Source organism: Peromyscus californicus, unplaced genomic scaffold (assembly GCF_007827085.1).
Source record: "Peromyscus californicus insignis strain IS unplaced genomic scaffold, ASM782708v3 Scaffold_3__1_contigs__length_106647218, whole genome shotgun sequence".
NCBI lineage: Eukaryota > Metazoa > Chordata > Mammalia > Rodentia > Cricetidae > Peromyscus > Peromyscus californicus.
In genome coordinates, this window is record NW_026294551.1 from 7,993,406 (window position 1) to 8,013,106 (window position 19,701).

Consider the following 19,701-nt stretch of genomic DNA (forward strand, 5'->3'; position numbering starts at 1 on the left):
ATCTATCTATCATCTATCTATCTATCTATCTATCTATCTATCTATCTATCTATCTATCTACCTTTCTATCTATCTATCTATCTATCTATCTATCTATCTATCTATCTATCTTCTATCTATCTACCTACCTTCCTATCTATCTGTCTATCTATCTATTTATCTATCTATCTATCTATCTATCTATCTATCTATCTATCTATCTATTTATCATCTATCTATCTATCCATCTATCCATCATCTATCTATCATCTATGTATCTATGTATCTATGTATCTATCTACCTACCTTCCTATCTATCTATCTATCTATCTATCTATCTATCTATCTATCTATCTATCTATCTCCCTCCCTATCTATCTATCTATCTATCTATCTATCTATCTATCTATCTATCTATCTATTTATCCTATCTGTCTGACTATCTACCTATTATCTGTCTGTCTGTATGTATGTATGTTTAGGTACATGTGCCATGGCACACATGTGGTAGTCAGAGGACAGTTTTGGGAGCTGGCTTTCTCCTTTTACCATGTGGGTTGGGGGACTGAACTCAGGTCATCAGGTACCATCTCACTGGCCCCAGGGTTATATATTTCTACACCTTTGGTATGGAGCTTAGCAGGGCCCCTCCTCTAAATGGCCACTTATCCAATAATAAACTGACTCCAGAGAGGCTGCCATATCCCAGAATAGCTTTAGTGAGGTTCTTGTTTCTCTCTAGTGACCTCTAATGTGCCCTTCTCTCATGTGGATGCCCATAGATACTCTGGGCCTCTCTCTCTGCTGCTGGTGCAGGCTCTTCTTTCTAAGAGAACAGCACTCACCTCCACTGACCTTGACCTCACTCTCCCCATGCCAACGGAGAGGCTTCTGCCTTGCTGTATTGTCCATCGCTGCCAGTCCAAAGCCGGATTTCAAAGCCAGCAGCATCTCACTGTGGTAGGCACTGGGGAGGCTGCGCTGCACCGAGTCCTGTTTCCACAGTCTGTGACGGTGTGGGATGGGCGACACACCCACCCTCCTCTCTCACCATCTCCTGGAGCCCCTGACTCCCCCTCTTGCAGCTGTGCCCTCTTGGCCTCCAGCAGAGTCTACCCTGTCTGGGTGGGTTGGCTGGTCAGGAGAATATTTATTTTAAGAGGCATTTCACCTGGGGTTGGGATGTGCTTGGCTCATTACCCATAAATATCAACTAACAGAAGAGAGCGGCCTCTGGGAGGAGAAATGGATGCTCGAGAGGGAAACTACAAGCTGATTTTATCCCGAGGGAGACGGAATGGGCCACTTTTGTGCCTGGCTTTTCCAGTGCAGTCCACAGGGCCCCTTGGTGCCAGGGCACTGCGCCATCTGGGGCTATGGTGCCACCTCTCCTCCATGTCCCTGAGAATCTGGGTCTGGCTGAGCCAACAGTCACCTAAACCCCACCCAGGATCCAATAGGGCAGAGGGGGCCTGTAGGAGAGAGGTGACTGAGGATCCGGGTAAGGAGGGCCTGTTTCCTGGGACTTCCTGGACAAAGTGGCTTTTGGAAAGGTCCTGTTGCAGGAATAAAAGAGAGGAAGGATACTCCAGGGGGGAACAGCAAATGTGAGGGTGTGGGGGCCTGCCTGAGAGGCCAAGGACCCTGTAGGGGAACCTGAGGCTGGTGGAGATATGTACTGAGAGAGGCCACATGAGCCCCTACCTAAAAAATAAGTAGTGTACTCCCACAAATTATATAAAGAGGAACCTCCCTGACTTGAGGGTAGGCCAGGGAAGCTACGCAGCCTTTCAAGATTTATCATGAATTTTGTGACACTTACAAGTTCCTCGAAGCAAACTGTGGTCATCACTCCCCTTCTGGTCATTTGGCTCCGCTGACACGTGTGGCCTGTTTGTTCCCCAGACCACGTTCTAGAATTATAGAATCTTGTCAGGGAAAGGGCAGCTCATCCAACCTTCTGTCCAGTGTGACAGTCCCAGCCAGAGCAACTGACAGATGGCAAGTTGCTGATGCATGCATGCTGTCGGCCCGGGCCACTCACTACCTTATGGGGCAGCCCTTTCGCTGTGGGGAAGCTCTAATTGTTGAGAGTTATTTCCTTTTGTTTAGCCAAAACCTGGCACTGTGATGCCCTTGGTTGAAGGCCTGGCCTCTGGGACACCATAAAGTCAATCTGCCTCACTTCCACATGACAGGTTCTGCACGGCTGAAGGCAGCATGTCCCCCTGGATTTGCTATTTCCCTGGTGGAACACCCCAGTTTCTGGAGAGCGTATCAGAAGAAGGGCAGCTTGGGTGCCCTCGGTGACTGGTTTTCACCCTGCTCGTGTCTTGCCTTCAGGTGTGACACCCAGATAGCATGGCATCCTCAGAGGCCTTGGAACCAGGAGCCAGGCCACTGGACCTGCAAGCTCAGTACTGGGTGGGCCTCAGCATCCCTTCTAGCAGCTACAGATGCCAGGGTCCTGGGCCCAGAGGATCTGGACCTGCAGTATTGGGGTAAGCACAGGAATCTGTACTTTGTGTATATGTATGTATGTGTTCATATGTGTGTGCAGGTGTATGCATATCTGTGTATACATGGAGGCCATAGGTCAAGGTCAGGTATCTTGGCTTATTGCTGTCCACATTCTTAATTATTATTTTAAATTAAAGTACATTTATCTATCATTTATTTATTTATTTATTTATTTATTTATTTTGTGTGTGTGTATGTGTGTGTGTGTGTACATGTGCCACAGTGTATGTGTGGAGGACAGAGCATAACTACTTGTGGGAGGGAGTTGGTTCTCCCCAGGGATTGGGTCCTAGGGATTGAACTCAGGTCATCAGACTTTGTGGCAAGCACCTGCTGGGCCGTCTTACTGGCCCAAGTCTAGCCATTATGAAACTTGATCTGTGCCTCAAAGATTGGTGGGTCACATTGGCCTTGGGTCCCTCTCTGCCTGTTGCGCTGGCGCCAACTCCAAATCTGGAGTGAGGAGGTGCACAGCTGTTCTGTTGTTTTTCTACGCTCAGTGTCCACTTCGGTGAACACACATTCTATATTTTATCACTATGATGGAAAAAGCTTTGTCTCTGCCTGTGCCCTGTGTGGTGTCCCACAGGCAAGGTGGGGTTGGACATGTTCCTGATGTTGCAGCGTTGACTCAAGGTTATGTCCCGTAGTGAGAGGAGCAGTCAGCTGACCAACAAAAACCACATTGCTCTTCCACAGTTTAGAACTATCCTGGGGTGGGGGGGGGGATGCTGCCCAGTCATGGGCTGTATGTCCCATCTCCTCCTGCATCTAGGAAGCACCCCCACAATTGATTCTCAGCAGCGGAATCTGAATGGAGCTGGTGGTGGAACTTCTAAGTCAAAGTGGTTAAGCATCACACAGGAGAACTGCATGCGCTCTAATAACCCAACAGAGGACTTGATGGATGTTCTAGGGACAGCAGAGCCAGGAAGGGACCTGGCTCCTTGAGTTACCACTTGGAGCAGAGTTTCCCAGAAGAACTGATGGAGCATAGCACCTACATTCCCTTCAGTTGGATAAGGAATAAACCTCTTTTGTGTGAAGCCACAATTTAGAGATCAGTTGCCAGCATCAATTACCCTAATTAGCATATACCACAGGCTCATTGTCCTCTTCCAAATGTTGTTCCCATCCCCCCACCTTTCATGGTCAAATTATATCACATGTCAATTAAGCTTCTAGTTTTAACCATTACTGAACTAGATTTGCTGGGTGACTTAAATCTGGCTGAACCGTGCTGAGCTTGTAAGAGGAGAGAGATGCTGGGTCAGAAAGATGGCTCAGTGGTTAAGGATGACTCCTGTCAAACCCGGTGACCTGAATTTGATTGCCGGGACCCACAGAGTGAAGGAGAAAACAGACTCTCACAAGTTCTCCTTTGACCTTCCCCGTGTGTATGTTCCCTGCCCTCAATAAATAAAGAGTAATAAGAAGTGAAAAACGAATGAGAGATGCGGTGGCTAGGGCTAGAAAGGCTAGTTCCATTGCTGACTGTTCTCCCTCTCATTAGTTCTGTGCACATTCATTCATTCATTCATTCACTTATTCACTCATTCCTGTTTCATCCTTCCAGCCAGAGTGTGCTGGGTTTATAGATGGGGTTGGCCCCCTTCTCTTTTGTTCCTTTGCTGGACTCAGCAGGTCAATGGATGTTCTAGATACTTCTCTTGTTTACTTTTCTCATTGTTGTGACAGATTGCCTTGTAGAAGGGACTTAAACAAGGAAAGGTTTATTCTGGCCTCACAGTTTAAGGGGGCATATGCTATCATGGTGGGGAAACCATGGGGACAGCTTGGGTAGGCTGGTCACATTGCATCCACAGTCAGGAAGGAGAGAGAAGGGCGGGCGGGCGGGGGAGCTGCTGCTCAGTCCCCTTTTTTTAGTCTAGGACCCCAGACTGTGACATGGGACTGCCCACATTTAGGGTGGATCTTTCCATCTCAGCCAAATCCAGAAAATCCTTCAGCGGCATGCCCAGAGATTTGTTTCCATAGTGATTCTAAATCCTATCAGGTTGGCAATCAAAATTAACCACCACAGTGGGAAGCCCTGCCTCCATTGTAGGTGTGGCTACTGCCCCTCTCAACAAACCTTTCCCAGTTTAAAACTGGGCACAGTGCTCTTACCCTGCAGTGTCAAAGTTGGAAACCATATGCTGTAGGCAGTTTCCTCTCTGCTGATACAGTTCATACCAGAGGGAAGGTCATTAAGACTCAGGAAATTCTAAAGGGAGGCTCCTTAAGGCTCAGGAAGCAAACAACCCACAAGTCTTAGGAAGTCCCTGAGACTGACCAGATACACAAGGCCCCTTCCTTCCTGAGTTTATATAAGTAGTAAGGACAGCTGAGGTGGCTCAGACCAGATGAGCTGCCTGTAAGTTATGTAGTGAGCCCCAGGGATTTTGCTTTCATGAGCCCATCACTCATGGGGTAGACTTTTAGTGATGCAGTTGTCTTTGAATTGTCCATGTTCCTGTAAGTAACTTCAATAAATTCACTGCCTGGTCAGTTTGGACTTTGGTGGTATTGTTACTTTGTCTGTGGTCAGACAGACGTCTGCTCATGTCTCCCCCCAAATAATGCCATGTAACACCATACCAACTATAACAGAAAGAACTTAATGGAAGGACTTGGTTAAATGAGTATAGGGAACCATGAGGGTTCTGCAATACAGTCAAGTTCTGAGGGTAGGTAATATGGGAAAGGAAGGCTGTCAGCTGTGGCCAGTGACTAAGAAAGGAGCCAGCCCCACTGTGACGTGAGGATCCATTGTCACAGCGGCCCTTGCCTTTCAGTGCTGTCTAGTGCTTCTACTGGCAGGACCTCAGGGAGAAATGTGACTTAGCCCCAGGGGCCCCACGTCCCAAAGCAGAATGTGACTGAGTACATTTGGGGCTGAGTCAACTACATAAGAACCAGTTCAGGGGTGCTAGGGAGATAGCTTAGTCCACAAAGTGCTTGCTGTGCAAGCTTGAGGACCTGAGTTCAAGTCCCAGGACCCACATGAAAAAGATGGGCTGGAATGATGGCTCAGTGGGTAACGCGCTTGCTGTGAAAAAGCTGGGTGCCATGGTGCCCATCTGGAATCCTAGCACTGGGAATGTGAAGACAGGCGGGTCCCAGGGGACAGCCAGCCTAGCCAAAATGATGAACTCCAGGTTGAGTGAGAGATCCTCCCCCCGTTCTCTCTCTCTCTCTCTCTCTCACACACACACACACACACACACACACACTAGCACAGTTGTTACCATGGCTTCTCTGTGGGGCCCCTCAAGTCAGTTGTTCCTAGTCCCCAGCTGGTGTAAGCACCGGCATCTTGGCAACACGTTGACACCTGGATGCGGGTTTCCAGGTCCCAGACGCACAACAGACATCACATGGGAGGTCGGTACTGCAGACCCTTCCTAGGAAGAACCTTACATCCTAAGTCAATCAAGTTCAGGTGCACACTGATGCTGGGGCCCAGGGCTGAGATAAGCTATATGAGTCTCTCATACAGAGGGGATTCAGGAGAGGGACCCCCACCTGGACTCTTCTAGAAGGGAACTTTTGCTTCCCATGGTTGTAGCTAAAAAGCTGGTAATATTCCACTTACTGCTGTGTGACCTTGAGCTAGTGAATTACCTCCTCCACATCTTGATTTCTTCCTCATGAAATTCCTTGGAGGGTTTTTGTGCAGATTAGGGCTAATGTATGTAAAACACAGGGCCCTGCACACTTAGACTCTGGATAAGTGGTAGGGATTATGATGGGGATTTGATATTGATCAAAGTTGTGTGTGTGTGTGTGTGTGTGTGTGTGTGTGTGTGTGTGTGTGTGTGTGTGTAGTATGTTGTGGAGGTCAGGGACAGAGAGAGAGAGACAGAGAGAAAGAGATACAGAGAGAGAGAGACAGAGAGAAGGTATAGCATGTGGAGGCCAGGAAAAGAGAGAGAGAGAGAGAGAGAGAGAGAGAGAGAGAGAGAGAGAGAGAGAGAGAGAGAGAGAGAGAATAGCATGTGGCATGTGGAGGCCAGGGACAACAAAGAGTGCTCTTCCTCAGGAGACATCCATCTTGTTTTTTGGGACCTAGAACTTGCTGATTAGGTTAGGCTGGCCGGCCAGTGAGCCCCACAGATCTGCCCCAGGGATCTGCCATCTCAACCTCCCCAGGGCTGGGGTTATTAGCATATACCACCACATTCAGATTTTTGAGTCCTGGAAATGGAACTCAAGTCTAGGTGCGTATGACAAGCGCTTTACTGGCTGAACTGTCTCCCTGGTCCCTGCCCTCTGTTCTTGATGGAGATGGCAGGGTCTCCAGGGGCAGGGGCACAGGCAGTGAGGGTGTATCAAAGCCTAGCTAGCTAAGGAGATCCTGCCAACACAGGGCGGGTGAAGGGGAACACTGCCTCATCCTGATGGAACCCTCAGAAACTCAGGCCAAAGGAAACTGCCCTGTCGAATGGGGACCAGCTTTTTAGTTCATGGGCACCAGCAGGATGGCCCTGTAGTGGCTCAGAGGAGGCAGATGGAGCTGCCCAAGCCCCATGCCTGATTTTGGGGCCGCTGCTGTACAAGTCTGGATGCAAGTGAGTGGGTGTAAAGAATGTCAAGCAAGATTCGATTACAATTTTTATTTTGGAAAAACCTTCATCAAAATATGTATATCTAATTAGGACAATTACAGCACAGGAACAAAAAACTGATTAAAAATCAGACACTCCATAAATTATAAGTGTTTTCCTCCAGCTGGGGCACATCTCTGGCTGCTGAGCTGCAAGGCCAATCAATGGAGCCAGGGCTCCGGGAGCAGGAAGGGGAGGAGGCAACACCCAGGACAGGATGGAGGGATGCTGAGTGCACACTGGGGGCTCTGATACTGCCCGAATGTAGCTCTCAGGCACAGAGGCTGGTTGATTTGCTTAGAGCAGAAGGAGCAGCTGTGGCCTTCTGAGCAGGGGTCTGGTGAGATGTGGATGTGCCTCTACATAGCAAGCGTGTGCATGTGCATGTGTGTACTTGGTGGGGCCAATGTGTCAGACCTTGTATGTGCATACAGGTCCATCAGCATGTGAACATCTGTGCAAACATCTGTGGCACTGGAAGAGGATGTGAATACGTGGACAGAAGTGAAATGCATGGCTGCATCTGGAGTCGGAGCCACAGGCCATGTGCAGAGCTTGAGCAGGCAGCGGGCCTGGGTTCTGCCCAAGGTTCTGTGCCATGTATGGGGTGCACACATGGAGGATGGAGACTGGCTGCCATGCATGGGGTGCACACACACGGAGGATGGAGACTGGCTATCATGCATGGGGTGCACACACAGGAGGATGGAGACTGGCTGCCATGCATGGGGTGCACACACACAGGAGGATGGAGACTGGCTGCCATGCATGGGGTGCACACACAGGAGGATGGAGACTGGCTGTCATGCATGGGGTGCATACACGGAGGATGGAGACTGGCTGCCATGCATGGGGTGCACACACGGAGGAGGATAGAGACTGGATATCATGCATAGGGTGCACACACAGGAGGATGGAGACTGGCTGCCATGCATGGGGTGCATACACAGGAGGATGGAGACTGGCTGCCATGCATGGGGTGCACACACAGGAGGATGGAGACTGGCTGTCATGCATGGGGTGCACACACAGGAGGATGGAGACTGTCTGCCATGCATGGGGTGCACACACGGAGGAAGATGGAGACTGTCTGCCATGCATGGGGTGCACACACAGGAGGATGGAGACTGGCTGCCATGCATGGGGTGCACACACGGAGGAGGATAGAGACTGGATATCATGCATAGGGTGCACACACAGGAGGATGGAGACTGGCTGCCATGCATGGGGTGCATACACAGGAGGATGGAGACTGGCTGCCATGCATGGGGTGCACACACAGGAGGATGGAGACTGGCTGTCATGCATGGGGTGCACACACAGGAGGATGGAGACTGTCTGCCATGCATGGGGTGCACACACGGAGGAAGATGGAGACTGTCTGCCATGCATGGGGTGCACACACAGGAGGATGGAGACTGGCTGCCATGCATGGGGTGCACACACGGAGGAAGATGGAGACTGTCTGCCATGCATGGGGTGCACACACAGGAGGATGGAGACTGTCTGCCATGCATGGGGTGCACACACAGGAGGATGGAGACTGGCTGCCATGCATGGGGTGCACACACACAGGAGGATGGAGACCGGCTGCCATGCATGGGGTGCACACACACAGGAGGATGGAGACCGGCTGCCATGCATGGGGTTCACACACGGAGGAAGATGGAGACTGTCTGCCATGCATGGGGTGCACACACAGGAGGATGGAGACCGGCTGCCATGCATGGGGTGCACACACAGGAGGATGGAGACCGGCTGCCATGCATGGGGTGCACACACACAGGAGGATGGAGACCGGCTGCCATGCATGGGGTGCACACACAGGAGGATGGAGACTGGCTGCCATGCATGGGGTGCACACACGGAGGATGGAGACTGGCTGCCATGCATGGGGTGCACACACAGGAGGATGGAGACTGGCTGTCATGCATGGGGTGCACACACAGGAGGATGGAGACTGGCTGCCATGCATGGGGTGCACACACAGGAGGATGGAGACTGGCTGTCATGCATGGGGTGCACACACAGGAGGATGGAGACTGGCTGCCATGCATGGGGTGCACACACAGGGGGATGGAGACTGGCTATCATGCATGGGGTGCACACACAGAGGATGGAGACTGGCTCATCACCAGGCCAACTGAACTGTTTCTAAGATAGCCTGAGATGGCGCTGGGGACACGGCGCAGAAAGTAAATGGCTTACTGTACGGGCACGAGGACTTGAGTTTGGGCCCCTAGCGCCCATAGAAAAAGTAAAAAGCTGGGTGCAGTGGCACACATCTGTGACTCCAGTGCTGGGTGGTGCCAAGTCGGGCAGGTTCCTGGAGCTCACCAGCCGGAAATCTAGCCAACTTGGTGAGCTTTAGGTTCAGTGAGAGACGATTTCTCAAAAACTCAAGCGGAGAGCAATTGAAGAAGACAGTTGCTTTCTAGCTCTGGGCTGCACACGGGCACACACCCCTCCGAAGAAAAGGAGGCGGAGGGGCTGGAGAGATGACTCAGCCGTTAAGAGCACTGGCTGCTCTTGCAGAGAACCAGAGGTCAGTCCCCAGAGGTCAGTCCCCAGCATCCATTTGAGGCATCTCACAACCCACCCATTCCTGCAGTTCCAGGGGATCTGATGCCTCTGGCCTCTGTAGGTACCCACATTCAGGTGCATGTATTATCCTGCTCCACCAAACCCGCCTATATTTAAGAGTAAAGAAAACTCAGTGCATAGCTGAAGCTGTTTGTCCATTTTGCAGGTGGTGAAATTGGAATGGAGAGCCTTAATAAAGCCTTGTCTTAAGCTTGCTTAGCCAGTAGGGGACCCAGGTACAGAGGCAATGTGGCTCCTGAACTTGAGCTAGGTATCTGGCCCCTCCGATATGCATAGTCACCCCCAAAGCACAGTGCAAGGCCAGACTCTTAATTAGCAGGCCAAGTTGAGCCGCTCCTGCTTAGCCGTTTGTAGGAAGAGTGGCATGCGGGAGAGGTGGCTCAGAAGGAGAGCACTGAAAGGCCTGGACACGTGCCCTGGAAACTCTCCACTGAAACAGCTGTCTATTCTGCCTCTAAGTAGGGGGTTTATGTCTGAGCTGGATCCAGCTTTGACACTCGAAGTCCTTTTCATCCCCAACCAATCCCCTGGGAGCCCAAGGCTGGGCCACAGTCCCTCCACTCTTTCTCCCAGCTCAAGCCAAATCCCCAAAAGTCTGTACTCTCGCGGACAGGGCCTCTGCAGTGCACCTGGTATTTGGAAGCTTGGGGGATTACAATGGCCTCAGATCCCGGGAGCCCTGTTTAAAAGGGTGGGAGGGACATGTAGAGGAGCCTTCAACATGTCCCTATTATCTCATTCTGCAGCTACCAGCTGGCTGTGGTGTACCAAGAGGGGCCCCTTGGTCCAGGTGGTGCTGGGAAGAACAGAATGCAGACATGAGAATGCTAGGTGAGGTAGGTAAACTGAGGTTGGCTCCAGCCACTCTACCACTCATTTCCTTGGGAGGCTTGCTTGATGTGACCTTCCTGCTGACCTGTTTCCTTGTCTGTCAACCAAGATAGCTAGAGAAACTTCCAGAAGTTCCTGCAAGCTTAGACTGACTCCAGAGTTTCCCATCCTGCCCATGTTTGAGGTCCTGTCTCATTTCTATTTTCTCTAGAGAAGGGTAAATATGGGTGTTTAAGCGGGTGTGGGTGTGGGTGTTCAGGTGGGTGTGGGTGTTCAGGTGGGTGTGGGTGTGGGTATTCAGGTGGGTGTGGGGTCTCAGGTGAGTGTGGGTGTTCAGAGGGTGAGTGTGGGTGTGACTACGCAGATGGGTGTCAAGCCCCAGGGGTGGGTTGGGGATAAGAGCTGCTTTGCAAGTGGTTGGAAAGTAAGTGCCCCTGGATGCAGCAGCCTACATGTGCATCATTTCATCTCCCTAGCAGAGCTCTTCTTCACTGTGCTGAACTGGGAAACTCCTCTAGTTCCACCACATGGAGGGTGTGCTGTGGTGGGGCCATTCATTGGACAGTAGGAAGGCTCCAGGGCGCTTTGCTGAGAAGCGGTGGGTCCCTGGAAGGGGGTTACCCTCCTCAGGCTCTCTCCAGTACATCACATGCCAGATTCATAGAATACTAGAGCTGAGGGGTAGAAAAGGTTTCAGTAAAGGAATAAGTCAGTGTGACTCACCCAAGGATATACAGTAAGTAGCCCCAGGATGGAGTCAGACCTCTCTATTCTTTGTAAAATTATTTATTTTTATTTTAGTTATGTATCTCTGTGTGGGTTTGTACACATGAATGTGATACCTCTGGAGGCCAGAAGAGGGAGTCACAGGGCATCAGAGGGCCTGGAACTGGAGTTGCAGGTGGTTGTGAGCTGTCCAGTGGGTGCTGGAAACTGAACTCAGGTCATCTGGAAGAATAGCGCCTTAGTTTATTTTCTGTACTGTGATGAGACACCATTCTTTTAGAGGAAAGAGTTTATTGGCGCTTACAGTTTCAGGGAGTTAGAGTCTATGACCATCATGTTGGGGAACATGACGGCAGGCAGGCAGGCAGGCATGGTGCTAGAGCAGTAGCTGAGAGCTCATGTCTTGAGAAAACGAGAGAGAGAGAGAGAGAGAGAGAGAGAGAGAGAGAGAGAGAGAGAGCAAGAGAGAGAGAGAGAGAGAGAGAGCTGACTGGGAATGGTGAGGGCTTTTGAAACCCCAAAGCCTATTCCCAGTGACATACCTCCAACAACAAGGTCACACTTCCTAATCCTTCCCAAAGAGTTCCACCAACTGGGGACCAAGAATCCAAATTTGTGAGCTTATAGAGGCCGTTCTTATTCAAACTTCCACAGCAGCAAGTGCTCTTAGCCACTGAGCCATCTCTACAGCTTCCCAGACCTCTTGATTCTTAAATTCTGTCTTGAACCCTTTCTTGAAAACACGTGTGTGCAGTTCACTTTGGATGTAGAGTACAGCTCTGTCTTCCCCTTCCATTTTTTTTAACCAGAATCCCTCAAATGCTCAGAACCTCCCTCTTACAGTCCCCTTCACACTGATTCATCTGAGGATGTCAGTGCCCACACATAGCCCCTGCTCTGAGATCTGAGACTTGGTTAACTGGCTATCTAGCCTTCTCTTACTGCAATTACACCCTACTACCACATGGTGTCACTGTTGGCGATTGGTCTGGTGCAGCTTAATGGAGGAGACCAATGGCAGGTCATGCACGATCTAAGTCACAGTTCAGGTGAAAACACACTGGCATAGGGTTTTCCCCTAATCGTGAAAGTTCCAACTAAAAAGAGCTGGGACCTTGATACCCTTGGAGGGGCTGCTTTGCTTCAACCTGGGCTAGTGAAACCCCAATGATGACCTTGCAGGCTGCCACACCCCCACTGCCAGCAACTCCAATGCAAAGTATTTTAAAAATGAATGTATGCATTTTGCTCCAACTCAATAAAGATGACCTTTAAAAAGATAGTTACAAATGACCTTTTACACCATCTCCTACCCCATATACAAAAGACACTCAATAGTAGATGAAGCTATTAAAGGACTCTCTGTACTTTAAATGCCTACTTGCCCTCACCACCTTTAAACTCTGAGACATAATTTCATAGGAATGGCTGTGAATCTGCAAACTCTCAGCATCTCAACTTCATACCCAGAAGTATTTAATATTAACTATGTACCTACTTCTTCCTTTAAAATATTTACATCAGTCTTTCTGGGGGATTTCCCCCAATTTTTATTTATTTATTGTATATGAGGGAAGGAGCATATGCCACAGCATGCCTATGAATGTCAGCAGACAACTTGGGGGAGTTGGTTCTCTCCTTCCACTGAGTGGGTCCCAGGGATCACTCTCAGGTTGTCAGACTTGGTGGCAGGTCATTTACCCACTGAGGCTTCTCACTGACCGTTCTCAGATTGTTAAAGACTCTTCCCTTTCTAAAGAGCCAGACTTTAGTTTTTAAAAGTGAATTTTAGGTTGATAGCTAAATTACATTTAAATACAGAGTTCTTGTAATCCCCCCACAGCCTTTCCCGTTATTGGTGCCTTAATCCACATTTATTATAGTTGATGAACTCTCCAAAGCATGATTTTTTTTTTCTGACAGAGTAACAGAGTTAACCCTGAGAAGATTCTGCTTGGCTGGCTTGGACCATATCCCTGAGCCAAGCATTCTGACCAGAGATCACAGCATTACAACTATTCAGTCATGTAATACCACAGAATATCATGGCATCACCTGGGATGTTGTATTAGTCAGGGTTCTCTAGAGGAACAGAACTTATAGAATGAATATCTTTTTATATGGAGAAAGAGGAATTATTAGTATGGCTTACAGGCTGTGGTCCAGCTAATCCAACAATGGCTGCCTATGAACAGAAGGTCCAAGAATCCAGTAGTTGTTCAGTTCATGAGGCTGGATGTCTCAGCTGGTCTTCAATATATGCCAGAATCCTGAATAAGTAGGCTCTAATGCCAGTGAGGGAATAGACTTGCCAGTGAGATTAAGAGCAGGCAGGCAAAAAGAGAGGATTTCCTTCTTTCATGTCCTTTATATAGGCTGCCAGCAGAAGGTGTGGGCCAGATTACAGGTGGATCTTTAAATCCAGATCTCAAAAGATCTGGATTGAGGTTTATCTTCCTATCTCAAAGATCCAGATTAGAAGTGGGTCTTCCCATGTCAAATGATTTAATTAAGAAAAAAAACTCTTACAGGTGTGCCCAGCCATTTTAGTTAATTCCAGATGTAGTTAAGCTGACAACCAAGAATAGCCATCACAGATGTCATGGGGCCATGTCTGTAAACGAGGATCGACTGCTCAGGTCACTGTGTCTGAACCATACACATGGCCTGAGGAGCCCCTGAAAGAGCCTGAAGAAGGGGCAGCATGTTAGGTAGACAGAAACACTGTCACCATGTGGCAAGGATCATGCCAGCATGCTGCACCAGGCCACCTCTCCTGGGTGGCCTTTGCCATCTGTCATTGAGTGATCATGTGTGTGTGTGTGTGTGTGTGTGTGTGTGTGTGTGTGTGTGTGTGTGTGTGTTGTGTGAGATTTGGCTTACAATTCCATACGCTGTTATTTGAGAGAAGTCAAGGAAGGAACTGAAACTACTACATCCTATGATCAAACAGGGAGAGAATAAACATATGAATCTTTGCTAAATTGTTTGTCATGCAGCCAGCCCTCTCTACTCTTAAGACAGTCCAGGGCCTCAGACCAGGGAATGGCTCCACCCTCAGTGGGATGGCTCAGTTAACAATCAAGATGATCCCCTACAGACATGTCCACAAACAATCCTGATCCAGATAATTCTTCTGATGTGAAGTTAGTAGTTAACATCTAGCACCCCAGGGGGAATGTCACGGCTGTGGCCCACGGTATGATGCTTGTCACAACCTTACCATCCAGTGTTTCCTTGAGGAAGGTCGCTTCTGGGTGCTGCATGACCTCCTTCACTGGACAGCCCGACGCAGGATCATTTCTCAGTGCTACCTTCATGGTCACCACGTCACTCTGCTTTCTTGACTTAGCATGGCCAAGAGCCTTCCCAGGGGACTTCAGTTCCAGGGCACCTCAGTGTGTGTGTGTGCATGCATGTGTATGCGGCCGTGAGATTAAGGGCCTGGGTACCTAATCTTCACCAACATAGGGGTGGCAAGGGAGGGGTGGCCATCTGGCTGTGCATACTTTCTCCATGTCTGTAGCATCCTGATTATTATTCTGGTCCTGGGCAGAGGCAGCTGCGTGGTGGGGGAGGAAACTGACAGGCAGTGGCAGGTCACCGTGGCTGCTGGGGTTGGAAGGTGACCAGATCCTGGCAGGGAGGAAGACAAGGCCGGAGGTACCGAGAGCCACCTGTGAAGATGGTTGTGCCCACCTCCCCTCACCCCTAGCTCCCTTTTTCTGTCAGTCCAGCTCTGTGGGTTGTGCTGTTGCTGGTGTGTGGCCAGGCCCTTCAGGCCCTCCTGTGGGGCAAAGCCCAGTCCGGCTGAGGGAGGGAGGGAGGGACAAAGCGTGGGCTGGAAACCTCTGCTCTTGTCAGCTGTCTCTTCTTACACAGACTTTTTGAGCTCCCCCAGCTCTGCTCAGCATCCTGGGTTGACCCTGGCAGGGAGCTCATGCTGGGTGAGAAGACCTGGTGGGAGACTGCAGGCCCTGCCCTTCTTTGGCACTGGAGACCCTTCTTTGAATCTGTAAATGCCATCTCGTCCTTATGCCTCTAGCCCCGTGGAAACAGCTTCCTGTTCCCACGGCGTCTGAGTTCTCATCTATCCCCTTTAGCTTCTCTAGCCTTGCCTCACCTCTGCTGTCCTGGGTATAAATGACTTTTCTTCATGCTCAGGAAGCATCTTCTGGCTCTCGAGGCTGCAGCCCTCCATATCACTCAGGTTTCCCTCTGCCACAGGCTAGCTGGGTGAATATGAGTGCTGATGCTCTCTCTGTGGCATCTCATTTTCTTCTCTGTAAAAGGGGATGGGGGCATTTCTGGTACTCTTTCGAGTTCTCCCAGATCTCCAGAACCACCTGGGGATTCCCTAAGATGTTCCCACTTCACCTTTGAGGGAGGGATAGATCTGCTTCCTAGGTGTGGCCTCATGCCCTAAAGGAATTTCCCCCCATCCGTTTCCCATATAGGTAGAGTCCTAGCCAGGCATGGGAAGAGAGATCTGGCTCTCTTGAGTAGTCACTATCATGGGTAATTTCCAGAAAGATCTCTCCTTCAAGAAGTAAGGCAAAGAGAGGGGCTGGTAAGTATTGAGGAGAGCTGCATAATGTCTCCTTGGTCTTCTCCCACAACACACCTGCCTTTCCTACAACAGGCCCAGACAGCTGTCAGTTAGGAGAGGGGAAGTTTCAGGGGGTGGAGCTGTGGGAGGAAGCCTGGAAGAGATCAGAACAGAGCTGGGGCCTTGTTTGGGGTTTGAAATGCCCAAGCTGCTAATTTGAGACTAATCAATGCTAATTTGCACATATCTGGTTGCTAGAGTCGTTATCTATTTCTTGTCAAGATGTCCCAGGGGCTCCCAGCTCTTCCCCATGACTGCCCATCGGGCACCTTCTCCCCCACTCAAAGGTGTTGTGGGGCCAGCTCCGCAGGGGGAGACAGCAGACAGGCACTCAGAAGTCTTTGAGCCCACCCCAGCTGGCACAATGGGCTGGGAGAAATTCAGGACTCAGAAGGGGAGGAGAGAAGGGGCTGGGGGGCCGGCCAACACAGCCTGGGAGGAGGAGAATTAAGCAAAAGTGCAAATTACCCAAACCCGTGATTAACATTTCTTCCAAATCTGCATGAATATTAAAGCGTAACCCACCCTGGTCCCCACACAATGAATTCTGCATGAATCTTAAGATAAATCGTTTGGATAACTTAGCGGCAGCTGTAGTCCCCTGCCACCAGCTGCTTCCCCAAATCATTTCAAGGCAGGGAAGGGATGAGAAAAAAGGAATGTTGGTAAGGGCCGGGAGGGGGCCAGGAGGGGGCCAGGAGGGGGCCAGGAGGGGGCCAGGAGGTGCCAATTGCTTAGAGACTTCATGCGCAGGCATCATGGTGAGGCAGGGTGTCATGCTGAGGGCAAGGGGTGGGTCTCACGAAGCCCATGCCCGTTTGTCACACTTGTATAAACAAGGTGAGGAGTGGGTTTTATCAAGTCTGTGCCTGTTCGTCACATGCTATAAGGACATAAGAGTGAGTTATCAGCCATCTACTTTGGCCTCCAAGGACTCCTTTCCCGTGTCCCTGCTCTGTTGCTCTGTTCCCCGCCCCTCATGTCTTTGAGAAGCAAACCTTCTCTACTGACCCCACCCTGAAGGGTAGGATTCTCAGTCAGGGACAGCTGTGTCCCCCAATGAGACACTTGGCAGTATCTGGAGAGTCTCAGCTAGGAAGTAGTACTCCTGATGCTGTGGAGCATTCCACAATGACAACATCTCACCCCACAACCCCCAGAATAACCCAGTCCCAGATGTCAGTAGCATGGAGCCTGAGAAAGCCTACCCTGAGGGGGCATACACAGCTGCTTTGGTGCCCCCACTTCCCCTGAAGATCTGGTCACCTTCTCCTATGGATAGAATGGAGTCAGTCAAGGTACTGGATGGGAGCCAGAGACAACGTTTTGAGCCTGAGTGTGGCAACATCATTATTGTGGTTGTCATCAAGCCAGACAAGGTCCTGCAGGCAGCAGATGGTACCCTCCAAGGAAGGTTCCAGTCAGTGAAGTTTGTTTATTGTACGGGTGTGGTGGATATGCACACATGTATGTTCAGGTGCACGCACTTGCAGAGGCCAGAGGATGACATCAGGGGTCCTGTTCTATCATTTTCTAGCTTATTACTTTGAGACGGTCTTTCAATGAATCTGGAGCTGGGTTGGCAGACAGTAGGCCCCAGCACAGAGTCTGTCTCCATTTCTCACAGCACTGGGTTACAGAGACATGCGGGCCACGCCTGACTTTTTATGTAAGTGCTGGGCATCAAAACTCAGGTCCTCATGCTTGCCCAGCAAGTGCCCTTCCACACGGAGCCATCCCTCAGCAGCAGAGGTATGAGACCCAAAGCAGGTGGTAGAGGATCCAAGGTGCAGTAAAGTGGGAGCCATCCTGTCCTTCGGTCTAAGAGACAAGGGAAAGGGATGGGGCTACCTGAGCCTGGGGAAAGTCAACAGGAACCAGAGACCCAGCAGAAATAGCCTCCACCAGAAACAAAGAAGACTCTAGCTAGAGCCCTGGACTGGCCATGCCTGATTTAGAAGGCAGAAAACCAAAGGCCTGTTCAGCACCGCCTGTAGGAGAGGGATGAAAGAATGGTAAGAGGGAATTAGGGACAAGTGGAGAGTGGCCGGCACAGCCGTCATGGCCAGTGCCACCACGGCTACTCAAGGGCCGTCCCCGGGAACTGCCTAGGACGTGAGTAAACACACGGGCCAGTGGCGAAAGGAAACAGCAGAAAGAAAATCCTGATCACAGCCATGGAAGGATGAGGACAAATTGCCTTTTGGAAAATTCTAGGCTCTCTTTTCTTGAGAGAAGGTTAAAACGTTAGGATTCACATGGGAGCCAATCTCAGAGAGAGCTTCGGGAAGCCAGTGGCATGCTGGGATTCAATTTACAAAAACACAGTTGAAGCGCCAATTTACAGACATGCGCCCCGTGTCAAGAGAGAATTGCATGTAGGCTGGAATGTTCAAAGAGGAACTCCCCCCGCCCCCCAAAAGAAACAAAACAAAAACACCACAGCTCAACCTGTTGCAAGGCTGGATGTGGACTGGGGGTGAGGTCTCTGAGAGGTTGGGGGAGGGGGACCTACCAGCTTGATGGCTGGATGGTGGGTATAAGAGGAGAAGGGTAAGCATGGGTCCACGTTTCTGGCTCAAACAGCTGGGCAGATGTTAGGGCTGCTTCCTGACATCAGAAGAATGGGGTGGGAGCTAGGAATTGGGTTTAACTGGGTGCCATTGCCCACATCCAGGTGGATGGTCATTTTGGGGGTTGCTGGCTGCTGCGCAGTATCCTGAAGCTGTGTGACTTATCTTTCTCTTCTCTCATCTCAGGCAGGGGCCTTTGCAGACCCCGCTGGGGTACCTGAAGGAGGGGAGTGTGAATGGTTCTCCCAGAGGCCACTGGACCTGAGGGCTTGCCTCCTGTTTCTGGTTTTAACCAGCATCTTAACAAGAAATAGACAAACAGGAGTGCTTTTCAGCTCAGCAGGGCAACGGGGGAGTGAATTAAAATCCCATTATAAAATCACCGCAGAGGCTGCCGGCAGCCTCGTGGATGATCATTCACAACAGCCTGCACACACCGCCAAAATGCTCCTTGCTGTGACGTGGGCCTCAGTGGTGGTCTCGGGAAGACTTCTGGCGTCAGGACAACCTGGGTCTACCACCCAGGAGCCTGTGACCTTCACCCCCTTCAGGCTCTTGAACTCTCTTGAACTCCTCCTTCTCCATGATTGGAGGGGTCAGCCTCTGAGGGATACAGCTGAGCCTTTTGACCTTGGCTCTGCCTAGGAAGGCTGTGACAGGAATAAGAGCTCAGAGCAGTTAGGATGTTAACTCCTGGCTCTCTCCCTGCCACGAGGTGGCAGGCAGTGGCGATCAGTGAGCCTTTCCAGTGTCATCTGTGTCTCTAAGCATTCCCCGTCTGTCTCCCTTTCAGCCCTAGGGGCTACTGGCTGGCTTCCCTTTCCTGCTAGGCCTTCCTTGCCTGTGTTCCCAGTGCCTTGGCCTCCCCCAGCCTTGATTCAGCATTGCCAGCAGCTCCTTGGTTGAGACTCCCTTTCATCATGCTTTGCAGCATGTAAGACTTCCCACAAGACCCTGATGCTCCACTCTCCACAGGGCCTGAAGCCATTGCTGAACGTGACAGCTGATGGGAAGGTGTTGAATGCAGGGCCAGGGCCCTAGGAAGCTCGGGCTGTGTGCAGCGGTGGACAGGCGCCTGCAGAGCTGGGTGTTTCACCAGCTCCACCACTTAAGAACTAGCTCTGCAGCTGTGGGGAAGTTACTTCAGCATCTTTAGTTTATCTCCTCTTAAAATGATGATGGTGATGATGGTGATGATGGGAGTGGTGATGATAATGATGGTGATGACGATGATGATAATGATGGTGAT

The 19,701-nt window shown here is 50.5% G+C and overlaps 1 protein-coding gene across 1 annotated transcript in view; it reads left to right on the plus strand.

The window, feature by feature from the left end:
* Nucleotides 1-19,701, plus strand: part of LOC128122843 (histidine-rich glycoprotein-like) — a 100,340-nt gene that overhangs the window by 60,001 nt on the left and 20,638 nt on the right. Inside the window, exon 2 of the transcript XR_008222516.1 lies at nucleotides 2,323-2,480. The gene's annotated coding sequence lies outside the window, so the exon portion shown is untranslated. The remainder of the gene's footprint in view (nucleotides 1-2,322; nucleotides 2,481-19,701) is intronic.